The sequence below is a fragment of the Xyrauchen texanus genome, chromosome 26 (genome assembly GCF_025860055.1).
Source record: "Xyrauchen texanus isolate HMW12.3.18 chromosome 26, RBS_HiC_50CHRs, whole genome shotgun sequence".
In the NCBI taxonomy this organism is placed as follows: domain Eukaryota; kingdom Metazoa; phylum Chordata; class Actinopteri; order Cypriniformes; family Catostomidae; genus Xyrauchen; species Xyrauchen texanus.
Window position 1 is genome coordinate 19,522,311 of NC_068301.1, and position 24,595 is coordinate 19,546,905.

Here is a 24,595-nt window from a genome sequence, read left to right on the forward strand (position 1 = left end):
TTTGCATTCAGCACTGTTTTTTTTTTAGCACTGATAGGGTTCTGCTGCCGGTAGCCCTTTCAAAACTGACCTGCAGCCCATTTTTGGGTTACAAGCCAACAGCTGAGAGCCAATATATCTTGAAATCCATCTAAAAATGGAGATTAAGCTTTGTGTGTGTGCCAGCCTGCTCACTTAATATGCATTTTATCCATGAAAAATGTCATGGTCTTGCTGAGTTGCTGTCAGAAATAAGTGATAATGTGATATGTGTCAAAAAAACATATTGGGCTGGGTGTTGAAAAGAACGTGAGTGTGTACTGTATATGCATGAAAACAGGTATACTTAAGTTTCCACTGAAGGTGTGAGTGTATTGCACCAGGGTGCAGAGAAAAAAGTAAAGAGGATATCAATAAATAGATGGAATTCTTGGAAACATAAACATAGAGAGATGGAAATGTTGCTTTATTTGACTTCTCCTCTGAAATACATCAAATCAGGGATGACTTCTCTGAAATACATCAAATCTGGGATGACAGGCATGGAGAGAATGTATTTAACTAGATTTTTCTGTTAGTTCTAATATTCCCAGGGAAGAACAGTCTGTACCTGTACACAGCAAACATGTATGCCTAGTTTGTATACTTGACAAAAACGAAAGTAAAAGGACTCCTTACATTCCATGGCACACTGAATGAAAAGAAACAACAAAAAAAACAAAACAAAAACAGAATGAACATACAAAAGAGGACGAAATAAGGAAGAGGTGCACTTTGAAGTGTTTTAAACAGAGAGAGAGAGAGAGAGAGAGAGAGAGAGAGAGAGAGAGACTGCAGCTGTGTGAACAGAAGCCTTCCATTGAATCCGCTTACAAACACCACCTTGTATTTGATTATTATTTTGCCCCTAACATTTTCAAAAAGAATGAAACAGAGGAAAAGGTGTGTGATACATATCCTTCCTTCCAAACCATTAGTTTTCTTAGTTTTATTTTGCTTTGGCAAAGTCTTGTGGCTCAGTCCTGTGACTAAACTGGGAAAAAAGGAAATAATAATGTCATTAAATGTGATTTGTGTGATTTTTCTTTATGTTAAAATACTTTCAAGCCAAAGAAAGCCATTCGTAGGTTTATTTTCACAAAATGTGTAAACACTGGCTCTGTAGCATTATCAAGGCATTGCTTTTAAGTTAGCAAACGTGGATTAGGTCATGTATAAGTACAAGGACCCCTGTGTAAGAAATGAATTATGCAAAAAGTGTCTCAGTGTGTCTCCAGTGCACTCCACCCACGGATATCTATTAGCGTCCTCTATGAAATAATGAAATGAAAATGGAATATCAAATTTTATTGTGGAGGTGAAAGTTTCGGTATGACTGCCGCAGATCTTCTATCTATTGAAAACACCCCCGATTGGCAGCCGAATGTGTTTGGCTATATCATTGACTAACAAAGTTCCATTCATCTACTTTGCTAATAAAGCAAGTGATTCAAAGGTCTTCATTCTATTGAAATGAATCAAAGGCCTGATTTTACTGTGGTGTATCCACTGATAACTTTAAAACCTTTGGCATTGGCATGATGTTCATCTCTGAATATTTCTTAAAGCTGTACCACAAATTTTGTAAATTCACAAAAAAAAATCTCAATTACTCATGCAATTAAATTTGCCAATGATTCATCATCATTCCTGTAACAAGATGATCTTGTGTCTCCATAACGCAGTTGTTGTGGTTTGTGTCTTTGTACTAAGTCTCTCTGGACCTAATTTTAAACCATGACCTGCAGTGCACACAAATAACTAATACTGCCATTACATTCATGTTGTTTAGCCAGAGGGGAACTGGCCCCCACAGTGAGTGGTTTCTCCCAAGGTTATTTTTCTCCATTAACCAACATCTTATGGAGTTTTGCGTTCCTTGCCACAGTTGCCTACAGCTTGCTCACATGGGTTCTAAATACAATTATTATTTAATTATTTATACACAATTTACAATAATATTTAATCAAACTTCTCAATGATCACTCTAAGATGTTATAGATATTATAGTTTTATTTTATATTAATGCATGATTTCCTGTAAAGCTGCTTTGAAATGATGTGTGTTGTGAAAAGGGCTATACAAATAAAAATGACTTAACTTAATACTAGTATGTGCAAAGTTAATTGCAGTATAAGTGTGTGCATACTGTATGTGTGTGCTGGGTACACACTATCTTTAGGGAACGTATGGCACTTTTAACAAATACTGTACACTTTGATGTACCATTGTGAACATCAGTGGCTAAAGTCACTTTTTGTTTGTTTTTTGTAAGAACTAAGGCAGTTTTCACACTTGGTCCATTTCAGGTGTCTGAAAGTGGTTCACGGGATTTTTGCCTCATATGTGAACAATCCAAACAATCTCAGACCCTTTTAAAATGAACTGAACCGAGACCATCTTGGGAGGAAGGTTTGTTTGCAGCTGGTGGTTAGGTTCACTATTAACATGCATTGTGAACAGAAAGCGCTCTTGGCTAACTTGATTTTCCCTTTCACATAATGCCAAAATGTTTGACCCTGACAGGTCAAAGTTGGAAGCGGCCTATAGCATCTCTCTACGCAGAGAAGAGATGCTATAGGCCTCTTAACCTGTTTCTATGAAGATGACAAAGTATGTTGTTGGTGAAAACTATTTAAACTCCTTCCAAAACAAACTCAAAAATCTTTCTTCAGTGTTCTGTGCAAATGAAGACTTGAGGATTTAACCAGAATGGTGTGTGACAGTTAAGGGACTACGACAGGAATATATTACTATTGTTTTCGATGAATGCATGTTGCCCGATGCTGTCAATAGATAAAACCATTTAGTTTAATTTAGTGTAAATATATAAGATTTTATATATTATGTAATAATTATTATTTTTTTGATGCAGATGATCAATAAAATATTTTATTGAAAACAAATACACCTGTACTATTGCTAATTATTCATTTTAATGGTTTTGAACATGTTTAAAAATCTCATAATATATGTAGAGCTAATTGTACTCTTACATTTAATATTGCCATAATAATTATCATAAATTTTGTCTTTTTAAAAGTGGTCTGGGTTCCACAAAAATAACACATTGTGAATGCAAAATGGACTGAGACCCTGTAACGGGTCAAGTGGACCAAAAAGAGATCTGAGCCTACTTTAGAGCTCACAAATAGTGTGAATGCATAGAGAACTCGCTCCTTTTTCACTCGTTCACTTCTAGGTCCACTTAAAGTGTCGGAGTTTGGTTCTTTAAAGAGGACCCAAATGTGAAAATACCCTTCGATATGTTGGATAAACCGTTATTGAACTAATTTAACATAACATTAAAAGTAGCTTGTTTACATAATTTGTTGAATTAATATTCAGTTCACTGTAGTCAAGTGTGTGCATCCCTGTTACCACAAGATGAAATTACGAAAATGACACTTCTTAAAATTGTGACAGCCAAAAAGTAACCTTTTCTACAGTTTTGCAAGGAATCTCATTTAATTTGCTAAATGTTTTAAAATATTTTTTTTGTGTTGACTGCATTTGTCAAACTCAACTTATTCAACACTGTTACCCTAGTTATTGAAAATAATTTTTTTTATTCATTTAATTTTAATTGTATTGTTCCCTTTACAAAAGGCTTCACTACGATGTTGTGCTGCTAAGCGCTACGGGGAACAGCTTTCGCTGTGAGCCAAGCTGAATAATGTGTGGAACACGTCAATGAACATTGACCGGAATTTATAGCCTCGGCTGATGTAATCATTAGATGCACCTGAGGCCAGGCTATAAATGGATACGTCACCAGGTGTCGTCAGAAACTCTTTTTTTCAGAGCGATTCTGTTTCTGTGTGTTTCACAAACCCTGTCAAAACTTTCTTTCCTCTGTTAGGAGTTAGAATCAGTTAGACAGTGTGCAGTGAACTTTGTTCTTTGTTCTCTTTTCTCTTCTGTTTAGAAAATATTATATATATATATATATATATATATATATATATATATATATATATATATATATATATATATATATTTCTAAAGAGAGAATGACTGAAAGCCATAAACGGTGCGTGTTCCCCTCTTCTCGCTCTATAGCTGAAGACGACACACATCAGTTTTTGCTGTTTGTTTGGGAGCACGCTGCTCTCGCGTTGCAGCAGGGTGGGTGCGAGCACTGCGATTTGCTTTAACAGGCAGAGTGCGTCGTGCTCGCCTCGCTTGCTTCCGGGAGTCAGCACTCTCGAAAAGAAGATCGTTCGTGGGGCTCTTGCATGGTTTTGGCTGAGGAGCAAGAGACGGGTTGATCCCTTTCTCTCACTCTCTCCCCAAACCCAGCTGTTTCTTCACATGATCTCGACGCTTCTCGGATCATGAGGTGGATCGCTATTCTCTTCCCGCCTCCGAGCTTTCCGTCCGTGATAAAAAATCTACGGAGGAATTGCTCGATGTTGTTACTCGTGCGGTTGCCAGATTGGTCTCTGGCCACGTGAAAAAGAGACCCCCAAACGCTCCAAATTAGGGGATAGATTTTATCTTCCAGTCTAAGAAAGGGAACGCCAACGCCCCTTCTTTGATAACCTCCATTAAGAGCTTTTTCGCTCATGGAGAACCCCTAAAAAAAAAAAAAAAAAAATATATATATATTTTCTTCCCGTGTTCACATACCCTCGACGTCATTATATTTGACTATCGTGGGTGCTGAGGCACGGCGGTATTCAGTGATGCCGCCGGTCGAAGAGACGCTGCGGGCTATCTCTGCCAGGCTCGGCATCGTCACTTAGAAGCCCTCTCTCCCCTCAAAGCCTTGTAGGACAACCTCCACTTTAGTGGGAAGGGCTTATCAAGCAGCAGGTCAGGCTGGTGCTGCTCTGCACACTATGCTGCTCTGCACACTATGCTGTTCCTCCCAGTTGGGTGTTTTCGCTGTTCCTGCATTTTATTCAGGACTCGAAACACTCGACAACCCCTCAACAGGAAGTGTTAAAATATAATACCCATCTCAGAGATCCTGGCAGCGTGGGAACTTCTGCCGGATATATTATTTTCTGTGGGTCTTATAAGGGCGTCAGGATTTAATTCACTCGCCGCTTTTCCGTGTTTCAAAGGCATGTTCTCACTACCGTGAACCGGATTTCTTTTTATGTAAAAAAAAATATAACTCAATCTCCTGGTTAAAGGGGCCATGGTATGCGTTCCCCTTCCAGAGAGAGAGTTAGGTTATTACACTAAATACTTCCCGTTTCCCATGGAGGGTGAGGGGTGGCGTCTGGCTTAGATTTTAAAGCTTGAACTACCCGTGGGTGTTCAAGTCCAAGATGATGCCTGTCAAGACGGTTGTGTCTCAAGCCCTACAACTCGTTTGGCGGGTCACCATCGATCTTATGACGCACTTCTATACTTCATTTAGAAGTTCTGCCACAACATGGAAAGTTCCTGAGGTTCACTTCCGGGGGCGAAGTCTTCCAGGATCAGGTTCTTTCACTTAGCCTAGCCCTTTTTACCCGCACATTCACAATGCATGATGTAGCGCTGGCTCCTTGCGACTCTGGGGCATCTGCATTCTGAATTATGTAGACGACTGGCTGATCCTAGCGCAGTTCCAGGAACTGGCAGTTCAGCACAGGGACATCGTCTTAGCTCAACTGTTTCTCTGGGGTTGAGGCTCAACGCCAAGAAAAGCGTCCTCTCTCCCACTCAGAACACTGTCTATCGGGGCATCGTATGGAGTTCAATCTCAATGCGGGCACAACTGTCTCCCGCTAGGATTGAGTCCATTTAGATCACCCTGAGCAAAGTCAGGCTAGGTCAAGGTTGCACTGTTATCAGTATCAATGATTTCCAGATCTCAGGGCAAATGCGTCCACAATGATCCCTCTGGACCTTCTGCTCATGAGACCGTTTTTGTTGTGGCCAAAAGCCAGGGGATTTCTTCCAAGGGCCAAACCCCTAGGCTAAATAGGGTTACGCGCCTCAGGCTTCGTTCCCTTTCTATGTGGTTCAGACTTTTCTGCCTTGGGTCCCACTCTAGGTGCGTCTTGTTGTCGCAGGCTGCTAACGACAGACGCCTCCCTGATGGGTGGGGTAGCGGCCTTAAGTGGTCGTCCAGCTTAAGGGGATAGGAGGGTCGTCAGCTCGGTTGTCACAGTCACTGTCTCGGGTTGATGGCTGTATTTCTGGCCCTGAAATACCTCCTCCTGAGGCTGCCATGTCTTGGTGCGGGTGGACAATGCAGCGGTAGCCTCTTACATAAATCATCAAGGAGACCCACGTTCTTGTCAGCTGTATTTCTGACACGTTGGGTTCTCCTTAGGGCCCAGGGCAAGCTCCTGTCACTCAGGTCAGTTATATCCCTGGATGCCCGTATATGGGAGCAGATTTACGGTCCTGACAGAAAATACCAACGGGGAGTTAAGAACTCCACCCTAAGGTAGTAGTTGCCCAGAGTTCAGCCAGCAAGGGTTTTTGCCTCTTAATGATAGCACCAGCTGGCCGAACAGGGCTTGGTTCTCGGAGCTAATCTCTTCCCTCGACGGCTCGCCTTTGGCGATGCCGAACAGGAAGGATCTTCTGTCTCAGGCACAGGGCAATATTTCATCCCTGCCCCAAATTGTGGAATCTTTCATGTTTGGCCCCTAAGGGTACCAACTGAGGGACACAGGGCTCTCTCCTGAGGTTATCGAGACCTTTTTAAATGCCGGGCTTTTTCCACTTGGAACAAGTTTGGGTGAGATCTTAGGGCAGAAGAGGACCTCTTCAGCCTCTATGAATAGCGCAATGTCTCCTCTACTTCTCCCTGAAATCACCCAGCCCCTTGGGTCTGGACGTTAAAGCACATACATGACCCAGAATGCGTCTGTATGCATTTCTTTCCCGGTTTCTCTGCTCCCGGAGTCTTGGCAATGTTCACCAGCAAGGGTCTTGCCTCCTATTAATGGCGCTGCGCTGGCTGAACAGGATATGGTTCTCGGAGTTAATATCTCTCCTCGACGGCTCGCCTTGGGCGATTCCGAACAGGTAGGACCTTCTTTCTCAGGTGCAGGGGGCATATTCATCCCCGGCCCGAATTGTGAAACCTTTCATGCTTGGCCCCTGTAGGGTACCAACTGAGGTTCACAGGGCTTTCTCCTGAAGTTATCGAGACCATTGCAAGTGCTAGGGCTCCCTCACTTGGAACTGATCTGGGTAGATTTTACAGGAAAGAAGAGGACCTCTTCGCCTCTGTTGATAGCGCAATGTCTCCTCTACTTCTCCCCGAGTCACCCAGTCCCCCCCCTCGGGGGTGCTGATCGTGGTGGCGCATACATGGCACAAATGCGCCTGCATGCGTTTCCTTCTAATAAGTTCAAATTACAGAACCAGCTAACTGCCAGTTTGCTTCAGTTCTGGATTTTCTGTGGAAAGAACTGTCAGCGGGCACTTGCCTCGCCACTGCCAGGTTCTATGTGGCTTCCACTTCGGCTTGCCACGCCTTGGTGGGCGGGGTGCCCTCTAAGAGGCATGCTTGCTAGGACCTCTTCATAGGGTAAGACCCCCCTTTTTAAAACCTCTAGAGTCAGCGTTTGGTAGACTTCTGACTCTCAAGATGGTTTTTCATATGGCAATTACGTCTCTAAGGAGACTTGGGTACCTACAGGCTCTGTCTCTTTTGCCTGCCTGTTTTGAGTTGCCCCAGGTAGGACCAAGAGCATTCTTTGCACCCTCACCCTGACTACCTGCCCAAGGTGCCTTTCTCGACCCTTGGCCAGTCATTCTCTAAGCCTTCTGCTCCCTGCCGTTTGTAAATGCCAGAGCAGCTAAAGACTACTCAGACTAAGTCCAGTCTGTGCCCTTCAGAATTATGTCCACCGCACTTGCTAGTGGCGTAAAGTCAGGGCAGCAGTTCTTCACTTTGAAGCCGTGACCGGGTTGTCACTTTGGGTGAGGGACCTTACTGCCCGGGCCTACGAGGCGCGCGGTCAAGCTTCGCCAGTAGGTTTTAGGGCACACTCTTCCAGAGGGCTCTCCTCCTCTAAAGCCTTGGTTAGAGGTCTCCCTCTGCAGCAAGTTTGTGGTGCGGCAGGTTGGTCCTCTCCGCGCACATTCATTAAACTTTTACAGTTCGGATGTTCTTGCCACTCTTGGCTCTTACGCCCCTGAGTTGACACCGAACAAGTTTGTGGTGCGGCAGGTTGGCACTCTCCGCACACACTAATCACATTTTATGGTTTAGATGCTTTGCTACTCCGGACTCTTATGTCCTTGAGTCGACATCTCAGCCCGTGCCTAAACAAGTTTGTGATGCGGCAGGCTGGTCCTCTCCGCTCACATTCATCAGTTTTTATGACAAGTTTGTGTTGCGATAGGGTTCTCTTTGCACACATTCATCGAACTTTATGGGTTAGATGCTTTGCTACTCTGGGCTCTTATGCCCTTGTGTCGACATCTCAACTCATGCCTGAACAAGTTTGTGATGCGGCAGGCTGGTCCTCTCCGCTCACATTCATCAGTTTTTATGACAAGTTTGTGTTGCGATAGGGTTCTCTTCGCACAGATTCATCGAACTTTGTGGGTTAGATGCTTTGCTACTCTGGGCTCTTATGCCCTTGAGTCGACATCTCAGCTCATGCCTGAACAAGTTTGTGATGCGGCAGACTGGTCCTCTCCGCACACATTTATCAAAAAATTAATGGTTTAGATGTTTATGCTACTCCGGGCTCTTATGCCCTTGAGTCGACATCTCAAGCTCATGTCTGAGACCTCTCGCATTTTTGTGAGTACACTGCACAACCGTAGGGGTCCGGACAGCCCCAAGTGCGGCGGTGTGGGTATTGCGTTCCCCGTAGCGCTTAGCAGCGCAACATCATAGTGAAGCCTTTTGTAAAGGGAACATCTCGGGTTACATGTGTAACCCTTGTTCCCTGAAAAAGGCGGAACGAGATGTTGCGCTGCTTTGCCGCACTGGGACGTCCCAGGACTGCTCTTCAAAAAGAAGTATCTGATGACACCTGGTGACGTATCCATTTATAGCCTGGCCTCAGGTGCATCTAATGATTACATCAGCCGAGGCTATAAATTCCGGTCAATGTTCATTGACGTGTTCCACACATTATTCAGCTCGGCTCACAGCGAAAGCTGTTCCCCGTAGCGCTTAGCAGCGCAACATCTCGTTCCGCCTTTTTCAGGGAACAAGGGTTACACATGTAACCCGAGACGTTTTGTATTGTATTAAAATTTGCATCTTTAGTTTTTATGTTAAATGAGTGTTATAAAATTAACACCATGTAAATCAGGGTTTTAAACTGCATTTACGATTTCCCACATTTTGGTAACAATTTCAAAAGTTGCAAATCTCATAAACATTGAAGAGAAATCAAACACAAAATTTTCCCTTCTGAGGTTGACAGTCAGTTCAGTTTAGACCATATTTTTTTCCACTTTTTTTTTTTTTTTTTGGAAAGTGCCTCATATATTTATGAGAAAGAGAGAAAAGAAAGAAATGGAGGATTATTTTCCTCCTACTGGCTATGTCCTTACTGACCCTGGGGACAATTCTCATCTCTTTGGTAATCCAGCCTTTCCTTTCATCCTGCTGTCTTGGCCTTTACACTTCCCAGTCTCTCTTGTTAGCTCAGAAGTGAGGCCTCATACATCCACACTGACACAACACAACTCTCTCTCTCTCTCTCTCTCTCTCTCTCTCTCTCTCTCTCTGGCACAGAGAGTGTTCAAGTTCGGAGCCCAAATAATTTAGCTATTATTCCTTATCTATCATGCACTGCTGTCTCTGATTGACATTTGGGGAAATTCACTGGAATCTGTCCACTGAAGATGGAATACTGGGTTCTAAGAAGTAAAATCTAAAACATAACTCTTTGGCTGGCTCACATAGAGGATGCTGTATGCTTTGAAACACTAGTCACAGCATAAACATTTTTAAACCGATGGGTTTGTGGATGTGTTTCTTGTAAATTTAGTATGATCCCGGAAGCTAGTTTGTTGAGAAGCCCTGTGGTTTCTTCAAATAACCCACTTTCTTATTTGTATAGTGCATGCCCATAAGTTCAGTATGGAACAAAAATTAAAAGGATATGAAAACAAACTCTATTCATACAATGGCATCAAAAGGAATGACAGAATCTTATAGTCACTAGAGCAAAGAACAGTTTCCATTCCCTTAAGCCCTTAAGATGCATTTTCATTGATCCGTTCACAAGTGGTCAGCCAAGACACATCGCTGTTTCCACCTGGTATTACTATGCGTCGATTGGATGGTTATTTCCTTTTAAAGCCACACATAACCTGCAAAGTTTAAAGTCATTGAAATGAAAGAGGTGGCACTTCGCTGCTTTCCAGGACGCATTCAGGAGAGATTAACGTTTACACTTCAGAATCAGAATGAGCTTTATTGCCAAGTATGCTTACACATACAAGAAATTTGTCTTGGTGACAGAAGCATCCAGTGCACAAACAATACAGCATAAAGGCCGAGAAAATAATAAAAAAAATTGACTACGAATAAAAGTGAGATCAAATGCGATGTGGTCATGTGTTTTTGACTATCTTTGTATTGCTGTGTTCACACAGTTTAAAAAAAATAAATAAATTATTTAATTTTGCTGACTGTTCAAATTACAAGTTATATGTGTCTTAATCATGAGGAAAGTATCCAAATATGATCACATTTGTCACAGATTTAAGCATGGCTGACATGGGCAGTCACCCAGGGTGGCATCTTGCAGGGGGGTGGCAGGAGGCGGCAACTTTGGGTGCGTTATCATTTAGAATCACATATGGCCTTTCTTGACCTAAACAATGCTTTATTTGGTTCTCAACGCTCATTTGGTTTTCACTTCACTCTCATGGATTATCAGAGACATGCGTCCATTGGGTCCAGCTTTTATACCATGGAGCATCCAGCATGGGCCGATGCCCTGTGGGAGTATTGCCACCATTCAACATTACGGTGGGAATGCAAATGCTGCTTTTTATCCTCTGCAAGATGACATCCAGACTCCGCACCCATGGACACTCCTATATGCCGATGATGTCATGCTCACAATCGTTTCACATGGAAATACATTACATTACAGCGGTAAAATGGGTGGCAAACAGTGTTTCGTGTTTACTTTAGGGACAAGATAAAATTTTGTGTACTGTAAGATAATTCCATTGATTAATATGATAATTACAACAATGATTCTGAAGTGAGTGATAATGAACATGACAACCATGATACTGGAAAGTAGCCAATGTTTTTTTTTTTTCATGAATGCATTTAAATATAATCAGACATACATTTCTATAATGATAATAATCCAATAGATTTATTAGTGAAAAGACTATTACTGTACTTAAGTTAATAAACAAAAAGATAGACCTAAAGGGGGACAAATTTGTTTTTTTTTCTTAAATATGAATTGTAAATAACAAGTAGTACAAAATGCAGATTTTAGAAACAAATACTAAATATGTGATCTGTTATCGTAGCGAAAATAAATTTGATGAACATAATAGCTGAACCTCTTATTGAAATCAAGGAATATTCTGACTCTAATTTTATACAATGAAAAATTAAAACAACTGTCTGTTGCTGGCATGACAGATTGGGGTGTAAACAATCTGAAATCTCTAGTTTTTTCATTGTATATCAGAAAGTGTGCTCTCATTTTTAAATCCATGGTGAAATAGCTTGTTTGTGTTAGCTGTCAGCTTGACTTGCTGTATCCTTGACAACATGTGCTGTGATGGGCTTAGCCTCTTACAGCTAATTGAAATTGACTGGTGGATGCTTTACGCTGCATCGAATGCCTGCTGATGGAAGATCAGTTGAAATGGATGGCTTGAACTTCAAGTTCTTATGAGCTCAGATTATGAACGGGGTAAAGGTGGGCGTACACAGCGCGATTTTGTGCGAGCTCCCGACTGGTTTTTTTTTTCAGTCAGGAGAGATTGCGTGGAAATCGTTAGTGCTCGTGTGGTCGCGGCTCGCATCGTGTGAGAGGAATTATGATCAAAGCCGAGTGGCTTATGACTAATATTGTATTTAATTTTACACAGATAAGGTTTATAAGGGATTTTTGGACACTAAATTCTCGTTAACATGTATAATGTTTACATCTCGCATACCATATTTTTTTTAAACGGTGTGGATTTTGAAGTTCTCAATAATAATACTCAAACAACACCAACTGTTCACCACCTACTGATGTTTTGGTGTAATTAATAGGACGAGTCACTGAACAAAGTATTTTTGGTGAACTAAATCAAAAGATGCAATCCACTGGGATGAATTAAATACCAACTTCTAAACTAGAAGACTGTAAGTGCTCTGCTCAGATGTTAATGTCACTCTCATTTTCCCTTTCTCTGTCTGAGGCCTCTTGAAAGTCATGCTGCAGGTTATGCCTCATTCAACCAAATTTCTTTATAGTAGATGCTTTTAATCTACACATCAAAAGGAGTCTCTCTGTCTCTCACACACATATAAACACTCATTTCGCCTTGAAGGAAGTACTTCTCATAGAGATGGGTATAATGGGATTATGGTTTAGAGTACCATCCCTTCCTTTATACTCTTTCATCCTTCTCTTTGCAGCAGGTGGCAGTGACCTCAGAAAAAAAACCTTACACACACACACACACACACACACACACACACACACACACACACACACACACACACACAGAGTGTGTTTCATTACATTATTGAGGACATCACATTGATGCATTTTTTTTACATTTTTATATGGAGATAATAATATTTTCTAAGCCCTAAACCTAACCCTCACAGAAACCTGTTAATATCAGTACAGTGAAAATAAATCATAATTTGGCCCATCTTTAAGCTTTTCCAATATTTAGGACTACAAAAATTAAACTGTCAAAAATGTTCTCCTCACAAGTAAAGCTAAACCTGTACACACACACACACACACACACACACACATGCGCTCAAACCCTCAGAAAGTGCTCTCTCTCATTACACATTGAAGTTTCCTACTCCTCCCTGGCTGTTTTGGGGTGGTTGGGGCTACAGAAGGTGGAGGCCAACAGTATGGTGACTGGCACTAATGAGCAGAAAGGAGGACAGTTTCTTCCCCTGCCCAGCTGCCGCTTCCACACATACAGAGAACGGCAGTTTGACAGACTAAATGCAGTTACTCGGTCCTCTGACACAAGACTTCAGGACCTGATTGAAACTGCTTGTGACAGCTCCACACGTGGCTCTCTGTTTTCAAATGGTCCACTGCTATGTTTCAATATAGGTGGCATGTGAAGAAATCAATGCTCTGCCTTTCACGAAAGGATGAGACAACAAGCATGTCAGACACAAACTCCGCCTCAAGCGCAACAGGGGTCTTTTTCTAAATAACAGTCATTGAAGTGCAGTTTCTGTGCTTACTTATAACCAATTGTGTGTTATGACAAAACACAGACTATAAAGTTAAAAGTGAAAACGCGGCTTATAAGCAACACTTGTATACATGTAACAAGTATGTTAAAGACATATACTAAGCTATTACTAGTTTTTCTATAAGTAAATCAAATATGCTGGTTGTATTGTACTCTTTGAGAGCTTTCCAGCAACATATGACATACGGCTTGTTGATCTGTTTGATGTTTTTACAATAATGGATTACAGTGCAAAATTATTCATAAATTATCAAAATGGAAAATATCTGATTTGTCTGCAAATTCCAAAGCACTTGTTCAGTTTTAGTCATAATGACTACATTCATTGTTAAGTAAAGATTCTAAGCTTTAAAACGATACCTATATTATGTTGGTTAAAACTGTAGTTATTGATATTCTGATAATTCAGTTTATCTGTGCGGGCCCGCCAGGTCCTGGACCCTCAAAAAGAATTACCACTTGGTCTTATACTCTGTTTTCTATTGCAATAATATTCATATATTTCAGGTGTGGCTTAAGGGTGCTGAAGATGTTAGACATTCCCCATCTTTCCAAAACCTTCCCTCCAAAGACACACACACACAGAGAGAGAGAGAGAGAGAGAGAGAGAGAGATGCTTCGAGACCACTGAGCGCATCTCCATGTTACAGGTGAGAAATAAACTAAACATGCCATTTGATGTCATAAACCTAAACAATTACACTTATCTGCAAAAGAACATAAAACAGAAGCACAAAAGCTTTCTTCAGCAAAATCTGATGCTGTCAGCTTCCTGCTGCCCATAGACAGTATGGGCTGCTTTTCAAATGCGCAGAATGATTGACAGGCAGAAAGCACCTCAAAGTCTTCTGATTGTCTAAACAAAGAATGTGTCTAGGCCTGCGTCCAGTTTTATTTATTTTTTTAAATATTTTTTTTTATGTTTACATAGTCTTGGGCTGTCACAGATACAGGTGTGATATTTCATGGTCTCTATTTTAGAGAGGTCTGTTAGGTAATAAAACATTTCTGTCATTCCTCATTTCATAAAAATAAATAAATACAATCTCTTACCCCACCTTTAAAGTGTAAAAACAATAATTATACTATATAATTTGGATCTCCAGTTGTTTGCACATTTTGACATTCAGCCAGTCAAAAACAGAGATGAGAATGTTAGGCGGGGTGCCATGGTATTTGCATTCAAAGGACAGAACTCCCTAAGGAGGCAAAGAGCAAATGTATGATCTCTGAAAATATCAACGCAGAAACCTTTTCGCAAAGATACCATCTCACACGCAACTGAGCAAGAATTGCCTCACTGTTGTCTTTCACATATGTTGTCCTGTCCCTCTCAGCTAAAAATCACCTTAAAACACACTTAACACTTTTAGGTAGAAAATGTCTGATTAAATGTCTGGCTAGTGATGTTTCATATCATTAAAAAGTTTTCCATGTGACTGGTACAGATGTCTCATTACCTTAACTGTAAAATACATAATAACACAGTTTTGAGAATTTAGAGGAATTCTGACAAATTCTGGTTATGTGTCTACCTCCTGTATGCAGATAAGGTGTGACCCCAGGACTTCCAAACATATTCATCCTCAAAATCTTATTGTCATTTGGTTGTGGTCTGGGTATTTAAGGAAATTTAGCACATTGTTCATTGGAATATTTTGTAGCCAGAAATCCCTGTGGTGCTTACACTACATACTTTGCTGAAGTCAGGTATGAATTTTTACTCTTAAGATACATCTTTGAGCATTAGATGTTTTGTATTGATTTTTCTGAATTGATTTATTATGTAATAGGCTTGATACATATTTACCTGACTGATAAATCGTTAAAATGTATTCTATTCTGACTTATTCTAAAATTCTTGCTTTTAGTTGTTAAGTCCTTTTTGACACAAATCTGTGATCATCGTTAGTACAAATTAATGACTCAGCATTGACAGAGCATCAGGCTTGTCCTAGATTTTAGGGACTAAATATAATAATTATTTAGAACAACAAAATGTTGGTCGACTCACCTAAATATTTAGTCATTACCTCTGATTACTGTTAATATGGTAGCATTGGTCGGCCTGTCCAGGTAGTATTAGTCACTCCTTCGGGATTACAGTAGTGTTATTTTAATAAAGTGTATGCAGATCTAGGGAACTAAACCAAACTAGTATTCAGATAAAGTATGCAGGGAGCAACTTGTCTGAATAGTATCAGTCAATTACCTCTGTATAATGACCCAAAACTGGCCAGTTTGTGGATTGATCACGTATAACCCGGCCGGTGCGTAGACTACTAACAGGAATCCAAATGAACATGTGCAATGTAAAAGTATAGAATTAGCTAGAATAATCATGTATCAAAATCTAGATAAGATCTCAATTGATGATCAATAACAATTGGAATCTCAACCTAAATTTGAGTCAGATTCAATTATTAATGGAGTCAGATTCGGTCTTAAATAAATCAAATAGTTATGATGCTACAGCCACACACAGGTGAAAAGGACAATTATGCAGATACCTTCACCACTTCGCTGGATTCTGCCGTTGGGCCAACGTAGTGGCATTTTTACAGGAAAAACACATTTATACAAACAAAAATATTTTTTTTTTTACAGCGCTTAAATTGATGCAACCCACAATTTTATTTAAGCTGCAAATGTTTTTTGTGCATGAGCCACTCTTTTGTGCAGGACCGTCTCTGTGTCTTCTCATCACCATATCAGATGTCCCACCTTAAGTGACTGAATAACGGTTAAAGTCGAGAAAAGTCCCTGTGGCTATTTATGAAAGCTCAGTGCTCTATGATCTCTGGTGTTTAATGGTCTTTGATGAGTATTGGTGTACTCTGCTCGATTTGGATTTTTGCCCTGTGTCCTTTACACTAATATCTCATCAGTGTGAGAGGGAGAGAAAGAGAGAGAGAGATGAGAGTCAGGGAAAAGGAAAGAGAGATGTAAAGGGAATAAATGTGTTATTTTGAGAGTATTTTTTGCCTTTGATATGGCTCTCATCTAAGATTAGAGCCTGGGGTTCATTTTGTCACCTGAGAGAAGAAAGATACATTTTAATAGAGAAAGAAAGTGCAAAAGAGAGAAATATTGTACACATGGCAACACTTATGAAGCCCTGCTAAGCTATGCTGGCAGCATACAAGTCTGTTTACCCATCTACTTGACTGTTATTGGAAAAATGACAGCTATAAATGCTTCCACAAATATGTTCAGTCATGAAGTAATAATTACCTTACACATCACTCCCTGTTTGTGCTGTTTTAATGAGCTTTTTTTTGCAAACTGGTTTAATTGTGTAAGCGTTACAACAGCATTGCCTTGTTAGCCATTGATTATGCTTATCATGTATTATAATAAATATAAAAGTGTCCGACCTTCTTTTCAGAGAACATTAGAGTTCTGGTATTCATCAAGACTGATTCTGGGTGGTGTATGTTATTTGTTCAACAAATATCTAACGAGCAAATATGCCAGTTTGTATAATTAATTCACAGTGAACTGAGCTTTAATTTGGGTTGCAAATGTACATATCAATATAGGGAGAGAGTGGAACAACAAAAGTGATATGCTACATGCAAATATAACTTTTTTATATACCTTTATACATTTCTTTATATAAAGTTCTATATGTTCAAGTTTGCTAAAGCGTCAACATTTACCATTGATTTTATGGTAACACTTTACAATAAGGTTCCATGTGTTAACATTAGTTAATGCATTACATATGATGAACTTTTTTTACAGCATTTATTATTCTTTGTTAATGTTAGATTATAAAAATAAATTTGTTCATTGCTAATTCACGTTAGTTCATTATGCATTAATTAGTGTTAATGCATACAAATTTTAATTACATTTTGCATAGCATTTGGTGAAATTAACATTAGCTAAACTTGTTAGCTCATGTTAAGTAATGTAGATACCTAATGCTAACAAATGGAACCTTAATATAAAGTGTTACAGATTTTATTTCTGACAAGAAAGATATTATTAAAACACAATCTTGACAAACAGTTTTGGAAATTTTGTCTATCCCCATTAAACTTTAAGGAGCTATTTTTTTCCCCCTACATAATATAATTCACCATGGCATTACCAACATGGCCGCCAAGTAAACTTATATACTTGCCTTAAAGCGACTTTGGTGTGAGTTGAAAGGAGTAAGTGCATTTGTGTTAATGCATTTTATGTTAGAGTTTATCCCAAAACCATCTTCCAAGTCTTTTTGCGTTGTCTCTGAATGCAGAAATAGTCTCTAAGCTTGCCTTCTTAAGTATGCCAACAGACTGTCCAGGAATCCTATTTATTTCTTCTTTGAAAATAAGTTTGTTAGGTTTGGGAGGTACATAGACAGCTGGACTTTGTGTACTTAAAGGAGATATATAATATTTTATTTTCATGGACCTTTCTTATAAACTTACTTTGAGCTGTGTTTGAGCATGTTGAAGGTGTATTGATGGGAATGTTATGGTCATGAAAGAGCATTAGAGGAAGACAGAAGTTGCAATATACAGTATGTGTGTGTGTGTGTGGGTGGGTGGGTGTGTTTACTAAGCTACAGTATACTTTGAGGATCACGTATGACAGAAAAATCTTCTATGTTCTTTTTTTTGGCAAAGTTGTTTAAATACTAAAACTGAAGGTAGAGCAAGGGTTTAGTTTATTCTGTAGTAATTATAATTAGCTTTATATAGAAACATAGACATTTATGGTATGTCCTCATTTACAGTAGATAGATAAGCAAATGTGTTTGTGTGTGTGTCACGGTGAAAATGATGAATCCAAAGGCAGAGATGACAGAAATAACAGTCTTTAATGAAGTACTAACAAACAAAGGCAGTCTCTCGTTAAAGCACAGAGAACTGGATAAAGTAACTTAAAGAGAAGGGCAGACTCCTGTCACGATGAGTAAGCAGATCAGGACTCCCTTGGGGCAGACTAGGTGAACAGGAGAAGAGGTCTCAGTCAGGGAGAGAGAACCGAACAGGTTCACATGCAGCAGCAACAGCAGGGCACGGAAAATACTACGAAGCAAGACTGATGCAGAAAAACAGGACAAGACAGGGTAAGCACTGATTTGTACAGACATGAAGGTCGCAGAAGACGTAACGTGTGACATGCAACAATAATCCGACAAAGAATCAACCAAAACAGACACCAGATAAAGGGTGCTCACTTAAGGGAAAAGTAGAAACAGGTGTCAAAGCAAATCAGCGCGAGCGCTGATTGCGATGACTAACAGGTGCGGGTAGAGCGAGAAGCCTGCAGAACGAAGCAGAAGAGAGAAAGAGTGTGTGTGTGGGTGTGTCTGCGTGCGTGTGCGAGCGTGTGCGTGCGAGTGTGTGAGAGACTCAAAAAGGGAAGAAAAACCTGACTCATGACAGTACCCCTCCCTCAACGAGCGCCTCTAGGCGCTCGAGGAAGGGGCCTGGCGGGACCGGTAGAAGTCATCGATCAGTGAGCGGTCCAGGATGTCCCGGGCTGGAATCCACCGTCTCTCCTCAGGACCATACCCCTCCCAGTCCACCAAAAACTGGTGACCACGCCCCCGAGGACGAACGTCGAGGAGCCTGCGGACTCTGTAGATAGAGGCCCCCTCGTCAATGGGAGTAGGGGGAAGAGAGGGGCGGGCGGGCGCACGAATAACGGGTTTAATGCGAGAGACACGAAAGACCGGATGGACGCGACGCATCTGACCGGACAGTCTAAGCCTAACCGCGACTGGACTAATGACCCTTACAATGGTAAAGGGCCCAATAAAACGGGGCATGAGCTTACGAGACGTCTCTTGAATGGGTAAATTGCGGGTGGATAACCACACCTTCTGACCGCAGACATATCTGGGAGGTCTAACTCTGCGGCGATTGGCGGCTCGACGTGTACGTTCCCTAGTCTGACATAAGGCAGATCTCACCCTCCTCCAAGTACGTCTACACCTCTGAATGAAAGCTTCGACTGACGGAACAGAGGCCTGAGGCTCCTGCGAAGAGAAAACAGGCAGTTGGTAACCGAGGCAACCCTCAAATGGAGATAACCCAGTGGCGGACGATGGAAGAGAATTATGGGTATATTCGGCCCAGGGTAACTGATCGCACCATGACACAGGATTCTGAGAGGTGAGACTACGCAACATGCGACCAAGAATCTGATTGGTCCTTTCGGCTTGCCCATTGGTCTGTGGATGGAATCCCGACGACAGACTGGGGGAAGCCCCTATCTGGCGACAGAATTCCCTCCAGAACTGAGAGGTGAATTGAGGGCCTCTGTCAGACACAACGTCCGAAGGAAGACCATGGATCTTAAATACGTGAGCCACCATAATCTGGGCAGTCTCCTGAGCCGACGGTAACTTAGGGAGCGGAATAAAATGCGCAGCCTTGGAGAAACGGTCCACGACGGTGAGGATGACCGTATTACCAGCCGAAAGGGGAAGCCCGGTAACAAAATCCAACGCGATATGAGACCAGGGATGTGAAGGAATGGGAAGAGGTCTGAGAAGACCCGCCGGAGGATTGTTGCTAGACTTGGTGTGAGCGCAGATAGAACAAGCAGCAACAAAACGCCGAATATCACGCTCACGAGTGGGCCACCAAAATCGGCTAGCGTTCCTCTTACCCCGGGGTGCGCGACTAATTTAGAAGAATGCCCCCAGCGGAGGACCGTCGAACGAACGGCCTCGGGTACATACAAAGTTCCCTCAGGGGCGCGGGGTGGTCTCGTAGTGTGCGAAAGAGCACGCCTAACCGCTTGTTCCACTCCCCAGACGGCTGCCCCGACCACACAGCGCTGAGGTAAAACCATCTCATTGGTCGAGGCACCCTCTGACGAGTCGAACTGTCGAGAAAGAGCGTCTGGTTTGAGGTTCTTGGAACCGGGTCTAAAGGAAATAGAAAAGTCAAAGCGATCAAAAAATAATGCCCAACGGGCCTGACGAGCGTTAAGACATCTAGCAGAGCGAATATACTCCAGATTGCGATGATCCGTCCAGACAATGAATGGTACACTGGCTCCTTCAAGCCAGTGTCGCCACTCACCAAGCGCCAGACGGATCGCCAGGAGTTCTCGGTTACCAACGTCGTAGTTGCGCTCTGCGGGCGAAAGACGGTGGGAGTAAAACGCGCACGGATGAACCTTGTCATCCTGGGAAGAGCGTTGAGACAAGACGGCTCCTACCCCAATGTCGGAGGCATCGACCTTAACGATAAAGTTGAGCGCGGAGGTAAAGAGCCTCTTTAGACGGTCAAACGCATCCTGAGCCCCCTCTGACCAAGCAAACTTGGTCTTGGACGAGGTGAGAGCGGTAAGGGGGGCGGCAACCTGGCTAAAGCTTCGAATAAAGCGCCGGTAAAAATTAGCAAACCCCAGAAATCGTTGGAGGGAGACTCGAGAGTCAGGGACAGCCCAATCGAGAACTGCTCGAACCTTGTCAGGGTTTTTGAAAATGTCCTCACAAATATAGTAAAACTTGAGAAAACCGACTTGTGAGGACCTTTTAGCTCAAGGGTGGGAAACATTTTTTTCATTAAGGGCCATTTAACAAAATTATTCATGGTTCATACAGTTGCTTGCAATTTCTGATTTTGGGTTTAAATTAATGTACACATTCCATTACGTGCTCACACACTAAAAACACTTAAAAGGTCTGTGTGAAAATATTTTGTGTTGTTCAGTGGCGGGCCGTGCATTAAAAATCTATGCCTTCAGTGTGAATTATGCCATCAAGAAAACACAGTTTCACAATGAATTAGACACCCTATGCCTTTGGGCATCATACATTATGTCTCAGCTAACTACCAATTGACATTTTAAAAACACGTCCATGCACGAAAGCCAGAACTTGAAAGGACACTTAATGCTCAAGCAAGCCTAATTTTAACTGCAGCATGACTGTTTTGTGAAATAAATTTTTTGTGAAAAAATCATAATGTTCAAATGAATCTACCAAGGAGGGCTATAATACTTCTATCGAAAAATATTTGCAATTTAAATGTTGATTGCAATAAAAAATTTTTCGTAAGGTTACATGGTTATGATGCGTTCCATTCAAGTTGGATGTGGGATATTTCTACTGGATAGCTTCGACCATAAATGCATTCCGTTCCCCAATATTTAGAATTGTAATGCTCCTGTTAGCTTAGCAGGTGTTTGACTCTCATTAGAGATGTCTCCTAGCAACCCAACTGATAAACAATTCTGTAGCTTTAGCATTTGTGCTTCAGGTGTATGATTATCAAAAGAGATTATAATGTTTTATACGCCTGTTTCTGCAGGCGTTTGTTAAACAAGCTTTAATATCACATAATGTGGAAACAAACTAATTTATCGATATTACATAAAGAGAATGTAAAGAGAATATAAAGAGAATGTTTATCACTTACTTTGTATATCTCCCTGAATGTCGACATGTTTGTGTGATGTCATACACCTGCATCTCGGCAAAATCAGAGTTGAGAATTTCTGCACGAACCTAAAAGTTGAAATTATGACTTCAAGATGCTATAAAATACATGAAAGTCTATGAGATGTCCTCACAAGTATAGTAAAACCAACAAGTGTGTATGTGTGTGTGTGTGTGTGTGTGTGCATTGTCTATAATGATGTGCTCTCTACAGACTGTCTACTGTAAGTTGATAATGTTGTAGTGAAAGTAACCACTGGTCATTGATTTATGACTGTACTATTTCACTGTACAAGACAAGTACTTTCCTAAAGCAGCCTTTTCATTTGAGTTTACCCCACTCTCCTTTAAAATCAAGTCTAATATGTGAGTTTGTTTTTGTGTGTGCATGCTTTTAACCATGTTTACAGAAACAAGTGAAGCTGTTTTAAAGCACAACACAGCATACAACTCTAAATGCATTTAAAAATTTAACAATGTGGCTCATCTACTGTAGTTGTTTACACAACTAAATTAAGACATAAAGAGTGATGTTAAAATTAGAGATGTGTTTAGACATCAAAAGATAATTATCTTTGGAGGTACTGTATTTAAATTTTTTTAATTTCACATAGATGTGCAGTCATGAGCAGACCAAGTGTAAATGCCCTCTAAGATACATTCAGGATATATAGCAATCCAGTCACACAGGACATGACTTTGGCAATTATAAATAATACTTGAATAAATACTATATTCACTTATAGACAAATTAAGCAATCTGTTGGGATTGGTGGCATTGCTCTGTTCTTGGCAAACTCTGTATGGACAGAGCAGGGAGTGCAATGTACAATATTGGACAATTTGTTTTAAACATTCTGACATCATGGGACAAACCTTCAACGAATAATAGATAAAATTAGGATTATCCCGATAGCATTTTTTTTGAATGAGTACAAGTACCGTTTTTTTTTTCTGAACTCCATATCAACAGATTATTTCAATTTTATCATCAAAATGGTGTTTAAATAAATAAATTAATCAAATATTTAATCAAATGAAAATAATATAGTACAAATAAGTGCTGCATAACAGAGCATTACATATGTGAGATATTGCTTAAATATAAAACAAGAGAACCGGCTTGACAATATAAATTATATTTTAATTATAAACTGAAACAAAAGACACAAGCACACATGACGGATATGTCCGTAAACGATCTCTCTCTCGTCACACCACCATTTGCCATCGACCCTTATCACTCTCGGAGGCTTAATTAGCCTGATAAGGGACCTGGTGTGTATAATCACAACCCGGCCCCGCCCTCCGCCCTGCCACAAAGTAGTAATACAGTAAATATTACATAACAATAGTGATATATTTCTGTCACACTTTTTTAATTTATATTGAGCTTTTATTTTGACTGAGCCTTTATTTTGAAGTGTTTCTGTGTGATGACGGTAGCTGTTTCAGTCTGAAAAACCCAGGCGCTACGTGACTCAAAGAGATTATTAAACTGCAAAAGCCTGCTATTTAATTAAAAATGTATGTACTCTGTATGTGCCTTGCACTACAAAGTAAATTTGAGCTGTTTGCTGTCGTCTGCAACAAACAGAGTGCACGAAGCGCATGATGGTGTTTACTGTTTTCCCTGTATGAGCCAAGGAGGAGCTTTAAAAAGCACTTGCAGTGCAGCAGGCTGTCACGTTTAAGTGTTTTGTTCATGTGTTGTATTTATGTCTTATTACTTATAATTTTTAAAGTTTAGTTCCTATTCCTGTACATGTCATGTGATTTCCTGGTCCCTGTCCTGTTTCCCTCCATGTTAATGTATCGTTGTTTGGTTTAATGTTGTTTAAGCTAGTCAAGTCAAGTCACATCAAGTCAAGTTGTTTATGTTTGTTTTGTTTTGTATTCACGTTCTTGGATTTCACTCTTCATGTAAATAAACACTGCACTTGGGTTCCTCACATCATCATCGTCTGTCTGTCATTACCAGTATATGTTACAGAACACCTGACCGACTATGAACCCAGCAGTTCAACTCCTGCATCAGGGGAATCGTCCCCTGGAGGAATATGTTGAGGAATTCTGTTCTCTGGCCTACAGGGTTGACTTTAAAGAGTCCCACGTCATGGTCGACGAGCCAGAGTCCCACGTCATGGTCGACGAGCCAGAGTCCTACATCATGGTCGATGAGCCAGGGTGCCACATCATTGTCGCAGAGCTTGCACCACCTTCTGCCCCGGATCCTGAATCTACTTCATGCCATGTCACAGCCATGCCTCGGCCAGCTCCATGCCATGTCACAGCCACGCCTCAGCCTGCTCCATGCCATATCATGGCCACGCCTCAGCCTGCTCCATGCCATGACACAGCCACACTTGATTCTGCTCCATGCCTTGTCACAGCCACACTTGAGTCTGCTCCATGCCATGTCACAGCTACCTCTCAGCCTGCTCCATGCTATGTCACATCCATGCCTCGGCCTGCTCCATGCCATGTCACATCCACACCTCGGCCTGCTCCATGCCATATCACAGCCACACCTGAGTCTGCTCCATGCCATGTCACAGCCACGCCTCTGCCTGCTCCATGCCATGTCACAGCCACGCCTCGGCCTGCTCCATGCCATGTCACAGCCACGCCTCGGCCTTCTCCATGCCGTGTCATAGCCACACCACAGCCTGTCAATGCCATGTCACATCCATGCCTCGGCCTGCTCCATGCCATGTCACATCCACACCTCGGCCTGCTCCATGCCATGTCACAGGCAAACCTCAGTCTGCTCCATGCCATATCGCAGCCATGCCACAGCCTGCTCCATGCCCTGTC